The sequence below is a fragment of the Somniosus microcephalus genome, chromosome 2 (genome assembly GCF_052327205.1).
Source record: "Somniosus microcephalus isolate GS21.2 chromosome 2, FLI_Smic_1.0, whole genome shotgun sequence".
Lineage (NCBI taxonomy): Eukaryota > Metazoa > Chordata > Chondrichthyes > Squaliformes > Somniosidae > Somniosus > Somniosus microcephalus.
In genome coordinates, this window is record NC_140988.1 from 40,443,190 (window position 1) to 40,456,895 (window position 13,706).

The 13,706-nt window shown below is 44.7% G+C and overlaps 1 protein-coding gene across 6 annotated transcripts in view; it reads right to left on the bottom strand.

Moving 5' to 3' along the window:
* Positions 1 to 13,706, bottom strand: part of elf2a (E74-like factor 2a (ets domain transcription factor)) — a 179,674-nt gene that overhangs the window by 115,632 nt on the left and 50,336 nt on the right. For 2 of the 6 annotated variants that reach the window (XM_086008519.1, XM_086008520.1), the window contains exon 1: positions 1,602 to 2,815. The exons of 1 other annotated variant lie outside the window; for it this stretch is intronic. The gene's annotated coding sequence lies outside the window, so the exon portion shown is untranslated. Of the gene's footprint in view, positions 1 to 1,601; positions 2,818 to 13,706 lie in introns of those variants that run through there. 3 more of the 6 variants (XM_086008522.1, XM_086008523.1, XM_086008526.1) reach the window with 3 other exon arrangements.

Consider the following 13,706-nt stretch of genomic DNA (forward strand, 5'->3'; position numbering starts at 1 on the left):
GTAATTGGTTGCATGTGAGGTCCTTTTGATAAAAGTGTTGTGTAAACGCAACTCTCGTTTTTCTTTCAGTGCCATTAAATCCAATATTAAGAAGCTACCTATCCATTAAGACCATTTCAAGTCTGCTCTGAAGGTAGCCACTGCGGACAGATTTCAGTACTGTAGTTAATGTACATAAATTGCATAAGATATGCATTGAGTGGGGGGTGAAAGAAAGCTCAGAATGGTCTTTCTTCTCTGGACAAGTGAAAGGTATGTACGCTTTTAAGATAACCTGCACCTGGCCTTCTTCAGTAACGGGAATTAAATGCATGTCGGAGCAACGTTTTATCAGTTTAATTTCTGTTTCTAAGAAACTTATTTGCCTCGCTAATTTGAGTTCATAAAATATTTAGTGCCGGAGGTTTTTATGAAAAAGCTTCAGAATATATGTGTTGACCACATGGAAATCAACTGGACATTTAAAAACATGTCGTAGACATGCATTATTTCCCTATCCTAGTAGGCTCAGGGATATAGTACAACCATACTCCAGCATTAGTGCTGTATAAGTAAAGCATACAAGAATATCCATATACTACAATAATTAATTCAGAAATAAACATTCTCTAAGATTAGCCCTCAATGGCTAAAGTGCATCCCCATCATTGGCTGAGCAGTCAAACTCACAGTCCAATAATGACAAAATAAAATTTATTCATTAAAATAGACATACGATAAATAACCCCACAAATGTATTAATTTTGTTCAAGTAAGGGATAAATTAAGAACAGACTAATTAAAATACATAATTAACATTTTTGCAGGGTGGACTGGTAAGGATCAACACAGCATTCTTTTTAGGTCTGTTCCACCACTTACAGCAGAAAGCTTTACCACAATCAATTGCTCAATCTAGCTCTGGTATGCAATTGTGTATTATTTGCATAAATGAAGTTGCTGCCCAAAAGAAAACACAGCAACTTCAAATTAAAAGTACACTATTACATGATAAAAAAAGAACAAGTCTTACAAAAAGCAACAGTAATTTAAAAAAATAAGTGTGCCAGTAGGGTTATTTCACAATAAATTAGAGGTTAGATCAGAAACCCACGTCTCTGCCGCCACAGCAAACACCTCAAGTTTCAAAAGGGCTGTCATTTTCCTTTTTTTAAATCTTTGCTGTGTGGACCCTAACTTTAAAGCACAAGTCTTCTGCATTGACAAACGATCAGGATTTAAAAATATATATTTACATATATTTAAAAATATATTAAAAGGGGGGGGGGGGTGGAGAGGTAGTGACTTTCATTTTTCACCACGTTGCCCGCCGGTTGGGGGGGGGGGGGGAGATCATCTTTCTCCCTAGGCCTTGGTCATAAATAAAACCGAAACACAACAGCTCATTGCAAACAAAACTCAGCAGACACCAGAATTCAACTCAACCGAAACCAAACCCCGGGCAATTGCCAAGTATAGACTAAATCATGTTCAAAATAATATATAAAAGACCCCGAAATGTTCACTTAACTTTAGGAGAAACAAGTTACACACAGGCTGAACATATTCCTCCAAGCTGTGCGGAGCGTGCAAAGTAAAAGGAGCTGAAGCCGCTTTCTTACCTCGCTCAGGGGCTTTCAAAGCAGATCCAAATCCAACTGGAAAAGGTCTGTTTTGTTTTGTTGTTTTTTTGCAGGGTCTCCAGGATGTCGGGTCTGTATAAGCCGTGTGACTGTTTGATTGTGGACAGCCCCGGTTGCTGCCGTCCTCCTGCAGTTCCCCAGACAAGCCTGGAGGCTTCAGTTTCCCGAGGCTGAAGCACACCGAATACTGCCTGTGCTTCCCTCCACTCCACACTGTTTCTCTCTTCCAAGAGCTTGATAGGCTAAATCCAGGTCACAGCTTCCCAACCTCCCAGATTCTTACACAGCAACACAACGTCAAACCAACCAAAAAACATCCCCTTTCCCAGAAATTATTCCACTGGCCGCCAGACGAAGAAGGAAGGGGAGGAGGGGGGGGACAATCAGCTGGTTTGCATCACCCACCAACCATATTTCGAAGTCCTGGTCAACGTCATCAGTGTTTTTCTCGCGGGTCACTTTGCAATGTTATTATAAAAGGTGCTGAATTTTGTTTTAAAAAAACACAAAATGCTCATGTTTTATATCAGATCACAATAACCCGCTCGACGATTTTAACCAAAATGTTACCAATTTCCTCTGAAATAGGCAGTTATTTAAATGCCCCATTTATTTATTTTAGTCTTTGGTAATAATGCACTTATCTTTTCTGAACAAGAGTTTGTTTACATCCTTTTGGACTCCTCTTGTTTATTTTGACAAATACAACAGAGTTGTCACAAGATCTGTTTTAAAAAATTGTAAAAACAAAAGTAAAAACGTGTTGATAAGAAAAAAAAAGCTAAGATTTGAATGTAATGAAGAAAGGAGAAGGATTTCATTTCGGGTTATCAGTAATGGCAACATCGGCCAGGCTGTTTGCAACCGTCACTTGACTGCAATGATAGCACAATATTATAATAGAGCAGGCAGCAATTGAAAACACACCAGGACCAGCCTCGTCCTTTATTGCTGTGAGAAGATTGTCGCCTGCCCAACATTCGAGAATAGAACGGGTATCTCCAGCGTCACGTTCTTAATAAGAACCTTCCACCGCCCCGCATTCTATTCTGGAGTTTACACATTCCAATTCTGTCTCCCTTTGATCAGAGCCAGTCCTCCTCGGCGAATGGAAGCTCCAGCTCCAGAAACATAACCTTCCGCCCCACACTCTCCGCCAAAGTTTGTCCATGAATCTGCAACTCAAGCAAGACCATGCAGCCGTGTTTGTGCAGCACTGCTGGGTTGGGTTGCTTTTGTGGTGGAGCAGCCTAATTTGACAACAGGAAATCCCGCCTCTCGCACGGCAGACTATTGGTGTTTGTATCAATCTATCGTTTTATTGGCTTGAGATGGATGATGTGATTTAAATGTGATCTGGTCGACCGTGATGACAATCACATACGTTCCCAGATACAGGATTTTTTTTTCCTTCTGAGCCGTATAATTTGGAGGGCTGGCAGTGGTCATACATGGTAACCCTTCATAAACTGCTTGGGTATTCATCCTATATCTCTATGCAGGAGGTAAGTGAGATCTCTGTGAGGTCCAGTTGACTCCAAGGTGAATCACTTGGCAATGGAAGATTGGAACTGAGTTAGGGTTGTCAACCCTCCAGGATTGACCTGGAGTCTCCAGGAATTGAAGATTAATCGCCAGGACACTGCTGCGAGGAACCCTGGAAAAAATCATTGGGGCATTAAAAAAAGTGGGTTTTTTAAATTTTCTTTAAGCACTTCTGTTTATTAGTTCTAAAAATATTGGAGATGGGGAAAAAAGGCTGTTTGACTGACAGTCAAGAATTAACCAATTGGGTAACAAAGAGTCTTTTCGCTTTCCAATTGGTGTGGGAAGGGGCCACGCAGTGAGGTTGGATGTTTCAAAGGGTGTCCAATGGCGGGAGTGGGGCAGTTGACAGCAGGAGGTTTTGTGATGAATACAATAGCAAAATACTGCGGATGCTGGAAATCTGAAATAACAACAGAAAATGCTGGAAGCACTCAGCAGGCCAGGCAGCATCCCTGGAGAGAGAAACAGAGTTAACATTGAAACGTTAACTCTGAATCTCTCTTCACGGTTGCTGCCTGGCCTGCTGAGTGCTTCCAGCATTTTGTGATGAAACCTGGAATGCATGCAACCAGAGTTGGCAACCCTAAACTGAGTTGACCTTCTGTAGCAGATTTAGTAATCCAATACCTGGGGAATGCAGGTCTGCAGTACAGGCCACTGTGCGTGACTAACCAGCCAACTTGGTTATTAATGAGAGCTGGAGGGGTAGATATCCCAACTCACATCTGAGGATCTCTAAACCTCTGCTCACCAACTATGCCAAAACCTTCTGTACTTGGGTAAGTGGGATGTGACCCTACAGTAAGAGAGTATACACTCCATATTGTACCTGTGTAGATTTCTCAGTAGTTTGGTTTAGAGACCTTAAGCATGGAAATGGGTTATATATAAGCAATCTGGCTAACCAGAAAAAAGTGTTTTCATCAGAGTCCAGATCGGGCAACCCATAGCTAGAGTAATTGCCTTGAGTGATTACTTCATCCATGCCTTTGTCAACTCCATACTTGACTATTCCAATGCTTTCCTAGCTGACTTCCCTTCCTTCACTTCCACAACTTAAACTCATCCAAAACTCTGCTGTCTGAATCCTATCCCATACCAAGTCATCTCTGTCCTTGCTCATTTATGTTGGCTCCCAATCTTTTAGCACCCCAAATTTAAAATTCTCATCCTTGTGTATAAATTCCTCCATGACCTCACCCCTCCCTGTCTCTGTAACCTCCTCCAGTGCTACAACCTCCTCCTCCCTTAAGCTCTCCATTCCTCTGACTCCACACTCTTGTGCACCCCCTCCTTTTGCCCCACTATTAGCAGCTGTGCCTTCAGCCGCCTAGGCCCCATGCTCTGGGATTTCTCCCCTCTGGCTCGCCGCCTCCCTCTTGTCTATTAAGCTTCTCCTTTGACCAAGCTTTTGATCACCTCTCCTAATATCTTCTTTGGCTTGGAAGACAGCTTTTCCTTACGCTTCTGTAAAGCTGCTTGGAATGTTTTTCTACATTTTAGGTGCTTCATGAATACAAGTTGTTGCTGAGTGTAGAAAGTTGAGCTATAAAATTAGTTCCTCAATTCTCTCCAAGTAATGTCTTGTGGCAGCATCAGGTTCTGAGTGTTGTAACAAGTAGTCAACAGAATTGTCAGATGCAAGACAATATCTAATGATTGTCATACGATCATTATAACTAATTTTAGAGCTCAACTTTCTACACTCAGCAACAACTTGTATTCATAAAGCACCTAAAATGTAGAAAAACATTCCAAGCTGCTTTACAGAAGCGTAAGGAAAAGCTGTCTTCCAAGCCAAAGAAGATATTAGGAGAGGTGACCAAAAGCTTGGTCAAAGGAGAAGCTTAATAGACAAGAGGGAGGCGGTGAGCCAGAGGGGAGAAATTCCAGAGCATGGGGCCTAGGCGGCTGAAGGCACAACTGCTAATAGTGGGGCAAAAGGAGGGTCTTCCAGCAATCAGAAATGGGTCTTAAAAAGAGGTTTAGACTGTGGCTTGGAAAATGCAGGGATCAAAGGTTTGTGATCAGTAAAATTGAATGAATTACTGCAATAGATGATAGGTCTGTCTGCACCAAGTTCATTTTTTTCATAAGTAAGGCTTCCACGTCCACTAGACTTGTATCAATATTTATCTCCAGTGGCCCATTAGTGCCAAAATAAGCCATCGTTGTATGTGTAGATAGTGATTGCTTGAAGTAGGGCATGATCATACTTATTTTCCCACTTCAAGATACTACTTACAGCAGTTAATCATATTCACACCTGAACTCATCCTTAATTCCATCTAAATTATCCACAAACCTCTCATTAATATGCTTGAATCATCTTTGTTGCTAAAGTATCATGTTTGTCTTTATAAACGTGGATTTTATTATGTCCGTGTATAATTGAGACACGGACTGCAGGAGTTGATTATAACAAGTCTTTACTGAATGGAGACAACCTGGAAACTGAAACTACAGAAGCCTGCTAGGGCCTTTTATACAGGGGTGGTCACTGCCGGTACTGCAGTCTGAGACCAGTTATTCCCTTAAAGGTACATACACAACAATTCCTCCCCTTTTAGATAAACAGTACATAACATTCATTTAACAACTAAATAATAACTAATTACAATTACGGTTGCTAGATACATTGGTTGAAGTTAAGCAATTATAAGTTCAGTCTTTGAGGAGGCTTCCTGATTCTGTCTGGATAACGCCTCTTTGGGATATCAGGTTCTTCTGGCAAGGTTGAGTCGGGATCAATGTCGTTGTTCGGTTCGTCTGCTTCCAATATCACCGATTCTGCGGTAGATGCAATTGGTACTTCGGTTTCATCGCCAGGTGTATCAGATCATGGTGTGGAGTTGACGTTTTCCAGTGACTCTAGAATCTGGTCAGCATGGCATCTTACAATGCTCTCTCCAACGTCCACGGTATACATTAGAGGTCCTTGCCGTGTACAGATCGTTCCTGGCTGCCATTTCTCTGTGCGGTAGTCCCGGGCCAAAACTGGTTGACCTATCGTAAAACTCCTGGTCGGCCTTTCATTCATATTCTGAAACTGCCTGTTCTCCACATCTCTTCTGACGTTTGGCTTAACCAAATCCAAGCGGCATCGTAGTCTTCGATTGAAGAACATCATGGCTGGAGTTTGGTTGGTAACCGCATGTGTCGCATTCCGGTAGGCAAACAAGAAGTTATCCACCTTGTGTTGTAGGGGTATATCTTCATTACACATTGCCTTGATAGCCTTCTTGAATGTTTGAACAAACCTCTCGGCCAATCCATTAGTGGCTGGATGATATGGGGCGGATGTGTAATGCTTAACACCATTGTTCTTTAAGAACCTCCGGAACTCTTCAGACACAAACTGTGGTCCATTGTCGGAGCAAATCTGTTCAGGCAGCCCATTCCTGGCGAATATGGTTCGTAAGACTGTGATAGTTTTTTCTGTGGTGGTTGAGGACATTTTTATTACCTCTGGCCACTTTGAATGTGCATCCACCGCAATTAAAAACATCGAGTCCATAAAGGGACCAGCAAAATCAATGTGCACCCTTTGCCATGGAGATGAGGGCCACTCCCATGGATGTAGAGGGGCTTGTGGTGGGACGTTTTGGACCTTCTGGCATCCTGTACAGCTCTTGGTCATCTCTTTGATTTCTCTATCGATTCCCGGCCACCACACAAACGCTCTGGCTAAGTTCTTCATTTTTACCCCTCCCAGATGACCCTCATGAAGCTCATTGAGCACTCTATCCTTCAATTTGGGTGGAATTACTACTCTGGATCCACACATCAAGGTTCCTCTGCACACTGACAGTTGTTCTCTTCTCGGCGAGAATGCTGGCAGCAGTGGTTCGCCATGTGCTGGCCATCCCTTCACCGTTAAATCATAGACCCAGGAGAGTGTCGGGTCATTTCGTGTTTCCTTTTCTATGTTTGCATTCGTCACAGGGAGACATTCGACTATAGTCGAGTGGAATAACTCCACTGGAGCCACTGCCAGTTCTTCTTCCACCGTCGGCAACGGTAGGCGCGACAATCCATCAGCATTCCCATGCTGTTTAGTTCCTTTGTACTCGATGTCATATTGGTGTGAGGGACCACCTCTGTAGCCGTTGTGCCATCATTATCAGTACGCCCTTCTGAGGGTTGAAAATGGAGACGAGAGGTTGATGATCAGTTAGTAGAGTAAATTTCTGACCGTACAGGTAGTGATTGAACTTCTTCACCCCCCACACCAGGCTGAGGGCCTCTCTGTCAATCTGGGCGTAGTTACGCTCGGCTGCAGTTAACGAGCGTGACGCAAAAGCTATCGGCCTCTCTGAACCATCAAGGAATTTATGTGACAGTACCGCCCCAAAACCATAGGGAGACGCATCACATGCCAGTCTTATCGGTAGTGATGGGTTGTAGTGAGCCAATACTTCTCTTGAAGTGATTAGGTCCTTACTCTTCTGAAAGGCCCGCTTACATGCATCGCTCCATTTCCATGCTACTCCCGTTCGTAGTAGGGCGTTCAGTGGATGCAGAATTGTGGACAAATTCGGCAAAAACTTATGGTAGTAATTCACCAATCCGAGGAATGACCTCAGTTGCGACACATTTTCAGGCACTGGAGCCTTAACTACCGCTTCAATTTTGTCAGGGGACTTATGCAACCCCTCTTCATCAATCAAGTGGCCACAATACGATATCTGTTTCTTAAAAAACTCGCACTTAGGGTGATTGGCTCGTAGCCCATGTTCACGTAGTCTAGTGAGCACCTGCTCTAGGTTGGCAAGGTGTTCACTGTCATCTTCACCTGTCACTAGGATGTCGTCCAAGTAACACTGAGTCCCCGGAATCCCTTGCAGGACTTGTTCCATCGCTCTTTGCCATATCGCCGGAGCTGATGCTACTCCGAATACCAGTCGATTATACTGGTAAAGACCTTTGTGAGTGTTTATCGTGAGATACTTCCTAGAGGATTCTTCAACCTCCATCTGCAAATATGCTTGTGCTAGGTCAATTTTTGTAAAACGCTTCCCTCCAGATAGTGAGGCGAAGATATCTTCTATCCTTGGAAGAGGATATTGTACTGTGTGAAGGACTGGGTTCACCGTCACCTTGAAGTCCCCACAGATGCGAACCTTCCTTGGCTCCTCAGACTTATTGTTTAACGTTTTCTTCATGACAGGAACGATGGGTGTCGCCCACTCGCTCCAGTCTACCTTAGATAACACGCCTGCATTCTCCAGATTCTCCAGCTCTGCCTCGACGGCTGGGCGAATTGCATATGGTACCGGTCTTGCTTTGAAAAACTTGGGAATTGCATTCTCCTCTATTTTTATCGAGGCGGTTACGCCTTTAAGAGTGCCCAGTTCTTGTTGAAATACCTCTTTGGCGTCAGCTAAGATTGTTGACAATCATCCAGGAGTGATGTCGTCATCCTTTTTACCAGCCACCGTCAGTGCCTGAATGGAGTGCCAGTCTAAACTTATCTTTCTGATCCATTCACGTCCCAATAACGGTGGTCCACCATCTTGCAGAATGTAGAGATACAATTTCCGTATTTTCTTGCCGTTGTATTCGACAGGCACCCTTATTTTTCCTCTGGGGTATACTTTTTGCCCCGTATACGTCCTCAAGACAATGGATGTCTCTCTCAAGGGTATGTGTGAGAATAGCCGCTCGTAGTCTCGTCGATTCATGACGGTTAGAGCTGATCCTGTATCCAATTCCATTTTGACTTGGGACCCTGCTATCGTGAGGGTGACCCAAATGGTTCGGTGATCCTCTTTTGCGATTACGTTGTGAAGTTTGAGACAGCTTAGTCTCTTGTTCCCGGATTCACTATCGCTCATCTGGTCTTTGGAACTACTGTCCGTCATCTTTTGTACTTTCCTGTATGGTTCCTTAGTAGCCTTTTTGTTGTCATTGGTCTTCTTCCCAGACCTGCAAACTCGTGCAATGTGTCCCATCTTTCCGCATTGCCTGCATATTTTGTCCTTGGACCAGCAGTCCTTCTGGTCATGGTTTGTTCTGCCGCAGCGATAACATTTTGCAAATCCCTGTGTCATTTCGTGGGTGCCGTATTCCTGTGGCTTTTGTTGTATTTCCGCAGCTCCCCTTGCTGCTGCTTCGTACGATACTGCCACGCTGAAAGCCTTATCTAGCGTCAGCTCTTTCTCGGAGAGTAACCTCTTCTGGGTTCCTTCACTCAGGAGTCCACAGACAAATTTGTCCTGTAAGGTATCTGCCAGTCCTGCTCCGAACTGGCAGTGCTTTGATAGCTTGCGTAGTTCCGTAAGGTAATCAGCATTGCTCTCATTTTTATGCTGATTTCTCCTGTGGAATTTAAATCTTTCTGCTATCAGCAGCAGTGTAGGATTTAGGTGTTCCTGTAGGATAGCAACAATTTCGTTAAAACTCTTCACCTTCGGTTTGGCTGGAGTAATCAGGTCCCGCAATAGGCCGTACATTCTTGCGCCCATTAAATTTAGCAATACCGATGCCTTTTTCTCCTCGGCTATTTTGTTTGCCTCGCAATATACCTCGACTCTTTCCACATACGTGGTCCAGTCTACTATTGCATTATCGAAGGCAGTGATATCGCCAGTCTTTGGCATCTTGAAAATCTAAGATGGCGCCTCCCGCGCTTTGCCTTCGTCCCCGATGGATCAAAATGGCGCCTCCCACGCTTTTCCTTCTTCCCCGCCGAGTTAAGATGGCGCCTCCGCGCTTTCCCGCCGCTGCCGCTGCTGCCAACGCTGCTCTCCGCGGTATTTTTATTTTTCTATCGCGCTTCAATATTTGCTCCGTTAATTGAAGAACCGTTCCCGTCGTGGAGCGGACCCTCTGGGACACTTCCCTCCCTCTTCTTAGGTCCGAACTCTGCCCGGCTGCGAAGCACCGGCCGCACCCTGTGTGCTCCACCCTCTCTCTCTCTTTGCTTCCCGACTCGCTGCCCGGCCCCGTTGCAGAGCCACCCGATCGAGCTCTAGCCTGCCGCAGCCCAGGAAGGATCAGTGCACTACCTGCCACCAGCCCGATTAGCTGGGAAACCACAGACTGGAGAACCAAGCCTGGCTCTCGACAGTCTCTCCTGCACTTTTCAATTCGATGATTTGGAGGGCGGTTGCCCACGGTCGACGCCCGTTTCTCGAGTTTCTTTGGATTATTTTGTTTTTTCTTTCTTCTGGCTTCGACCTTCAATAACGTCGTCTGAGGTGCTGCCGAGTTGCAGGTAAGTTCGTTTCTTACTCGTCGCCAGTATTATGTCCGTGTATAATTGAGACACGGACTGCAGGAGTTGATTATAACAAGTCTTTACTGAATGGAGACAACCTGGAAACTGAAACTACAGAAGCCTGTTAGGGCCTTTTATACAGGGGTGGTCACTGCCGGTACTGCAGTCTGAGACCAGTTATTCCCTTAAAGGTACATACACAACAGATTTCTTTTCCATTCTCGTGATGTGGACAACACTGGCAAGGCCACATGTATTGCCCATCCCTAGTTTCCCTGACAACTGAATGGTTTGCTGAGCCACCTCAGACATCAATCACATAATAATATACTAAAAAGAAAAGAAAGACTTGCATTTATATAGCGCCTTTCACAACCACCGGACGTCACAAAGCGCTTTACAGTCAATGAAGTACTTTTGAAGTGGAGTTACTGTTTGTAATGTGGGAAATGCGGCAGCCAATTTGCACACAGCAAGGTCCCACAAACAGCAATGTGATAATGACCAGATAATCTGTTTTTGTTATGTTGGTAGAGGGATAAACATTGGCCAGGACACTGGGGATAATTCCCCTACTCTTAGAGTCATAGAGTCATAGAGTTATACAGCACGGATAGAGGCCCTTCGGCCCATCGTGACCGCGCCGGCCATCAAGCCCTGCCCGATCTAATCCCATATTCCAGCATTTGGTCCGTAGCCTTGTATGCTATGGCATTTCAAGTGCTCATCCAAATGCTTCTTAAATGTTGTGAGGGTTCCTGCCTCCACAACCCTTTCAGGCAGTGAGTTCCAGACTCCAACCACCCTCTGGGTGAAAAAGTTCTTTCTCAAATCCCCTCTAAACCTCCCGCCCTTTACCTTGAATCTATGCCCCCTAGTTATTGACCCCTCTACTAAGGGAAAAAGCTCCTCAGCATCCATCCTATCTATGCCCCTCATAATTTTGTACACCTCAATCATGTCCCCCCTCAGCCTCCTCTGCTCCAAGGAAAACAAACCCAATCTGCCCAGTCTCTCTTCATAGCTGAAGCGCTCCAGCCCCGGTAACATCCTGGTGAACCTCCTCTGCACCCTCTCCAACGCGATCACATCCTTCCTGTAGTGTGGCGACCAGAACTGCACACAGTATTCCAGCTGTGGCCTAACCAGTGTTTTATACAGTTCCATCATAACCTCCTTGCTCTTATATTCAATGCCTTGGCTAATGAAGGCAAGTATCCCATATGCCTTTTTTACCACCTTATCCACCTGTTCCGCCGCCTTCAGGGATCTGTGTACTTGCACACCCAGATCCCTCTGACCCTCCGTCTTGCCTAGGGTCTTACCATTCATTGTGTATTCCCTTGCCTTGTTAGTCCCCCCAAAGTGCATCACCTCGCACTTTCCTGGGTTAAATTCCATTTGCCACTGTTCCGCCCATCTGACCAACCCATCTATATCTGTAAAGTCTGTGGGTTGTGCAGTTAATTACGACACAGACTTCAGGAGTAACATACAACAGGACTTTACTATTCGAAGGTCAGGGCGAATCTGCCCTATAAATCATGCCACAGCACTTATATACCGGTGTGGTCACCGTCGGTATTACCGTATACAGAAGCCAAACAAGTAGTGCCACACCTAAAATAGTTCTCTTAAAGGTGAACGGTTACATACAATAGTCTCTTAAAGGTAGACGGCTACATACACTACAATCCTCCCTTTTTAGCTTACAACATACGTATTCCCCATTAAACATAACATATATTCAACTTCATGTAAAACAATTTACAGATATAGTCTCTGCGGAAAACAGTTCACAGGTTCAGTCTCTGTGGGAACAGTTCACAGATTCAGTCTCTGGTCTTGACTCGGTCCGAACAACATCTCTGTGGTGTAGCCGGTTCACATTGCTAGCGTGACTCATCCAATAGTCTTTCCCTTGACGTAACAGCTTGAACTTCCGTCCTGCTGAACCAGCAGTGCTGACTTTTACAAACAGCTGGACGCCTTAGTAATTTTTCCCTACTTTCCCATTAGAAGTGATAATGATTTAGATGGTTATCATCTTCGGCTTCGTCTTTTCCTTTTTTGCTTCTTGGAGACTCTCGGGGCTCCCTTCTCAGCTGCCAGCTGTAGCGCCACCATCTCCCTATGTTCCTTAGACTTTAAGTGCTTCATCCTGATTTCTGCACTTTGGGAGTTTTCATCACAAGCTGGGCAGACCAAGTCCTCGTAATATTCCGTGTCACTCAACAGGTCATGGTAATATTCGGTGTCAACCTGAGCTAGTCTAGCGAGAGGGCCGGCTACTTCTTCCTTACCCAACTGGACGTTAGCCGACTGTTGTTCCCTCCCTGGACATCTTTCCTGAAGGGACTTCTTCATGCGTTCATAGTCATCCCGCTCTTCCTGGGTTTCCTGCAAATCCTTCACTAAGGACCTCATTTGTGATTTCAATACTTCCCCTTCCATCGGGGATTGATTGATCGGGCTATTCAATCCTTCTACTGGAGCAGCTGTTTCAACATTCTGTTGTTCACATAGACGTGATTCAGCGTACTTTTGGCATCCCAGTAAAATCTGTGTTGCAACCTCAGCTATTTCCATAACTTTTGAGAGCTCCGAACTCCTTCCCTTTGAAGATTGAAGCTCGTGTTCAGATTGTTCCCATTGCAGAGTCTTGTCCCTCAGCATATGAAGGAGTTGGCTGACCGTTAACTCTTCCACGGGAACACTGTGGATCAGAGTCTTCTCCATTTCATCCACCTTTTCCTCCAATGCTTTCACCTTCTTTTCCTCTTGTACTTTGGCTTTCAGCGCTCGGAGAAGTTGCGCCTTGATGCTCTCTAGCTCATGTTCAGGGGCCATTCTTACAGTCTCTGTGTTTCTTACAGTTTCCTTTTCTTCCACTGAAAGGATTCCCAGTTGAATCTGTTCTTCAAGTTGTTGAACCTCGGTCATTGCCGCCTCATATTTGTCTTGGGTTTCCTTCAATATTTTTATGAGTTCTTGGACATCTTGTCTTTCATGTTCTGCCATGTCTTTCACCTCTAATTTCTCATCTATGGATGGAACTTCTACCGATGAGTCTGTCTTGGTCTTGAGCTCATCAAGAATTTCCTGCAGCCTTTGGACTTCTTGCTCATGTTCAACCTTTAGTTGCTCATATGCTTCTACTGAAACTAGCTTTTCGGAGGTTGCCGAGTTAACCCCCTCCAGAATTATAGCCTGGGCCTGTTCATACTGTTCTTTCAACTTCTCACACTCTGCTTGTAAGGAGTCGTAGAGAAGAACTGGAATAAAATCCTGGCTTCCTGAAGATTCCTCTTCAT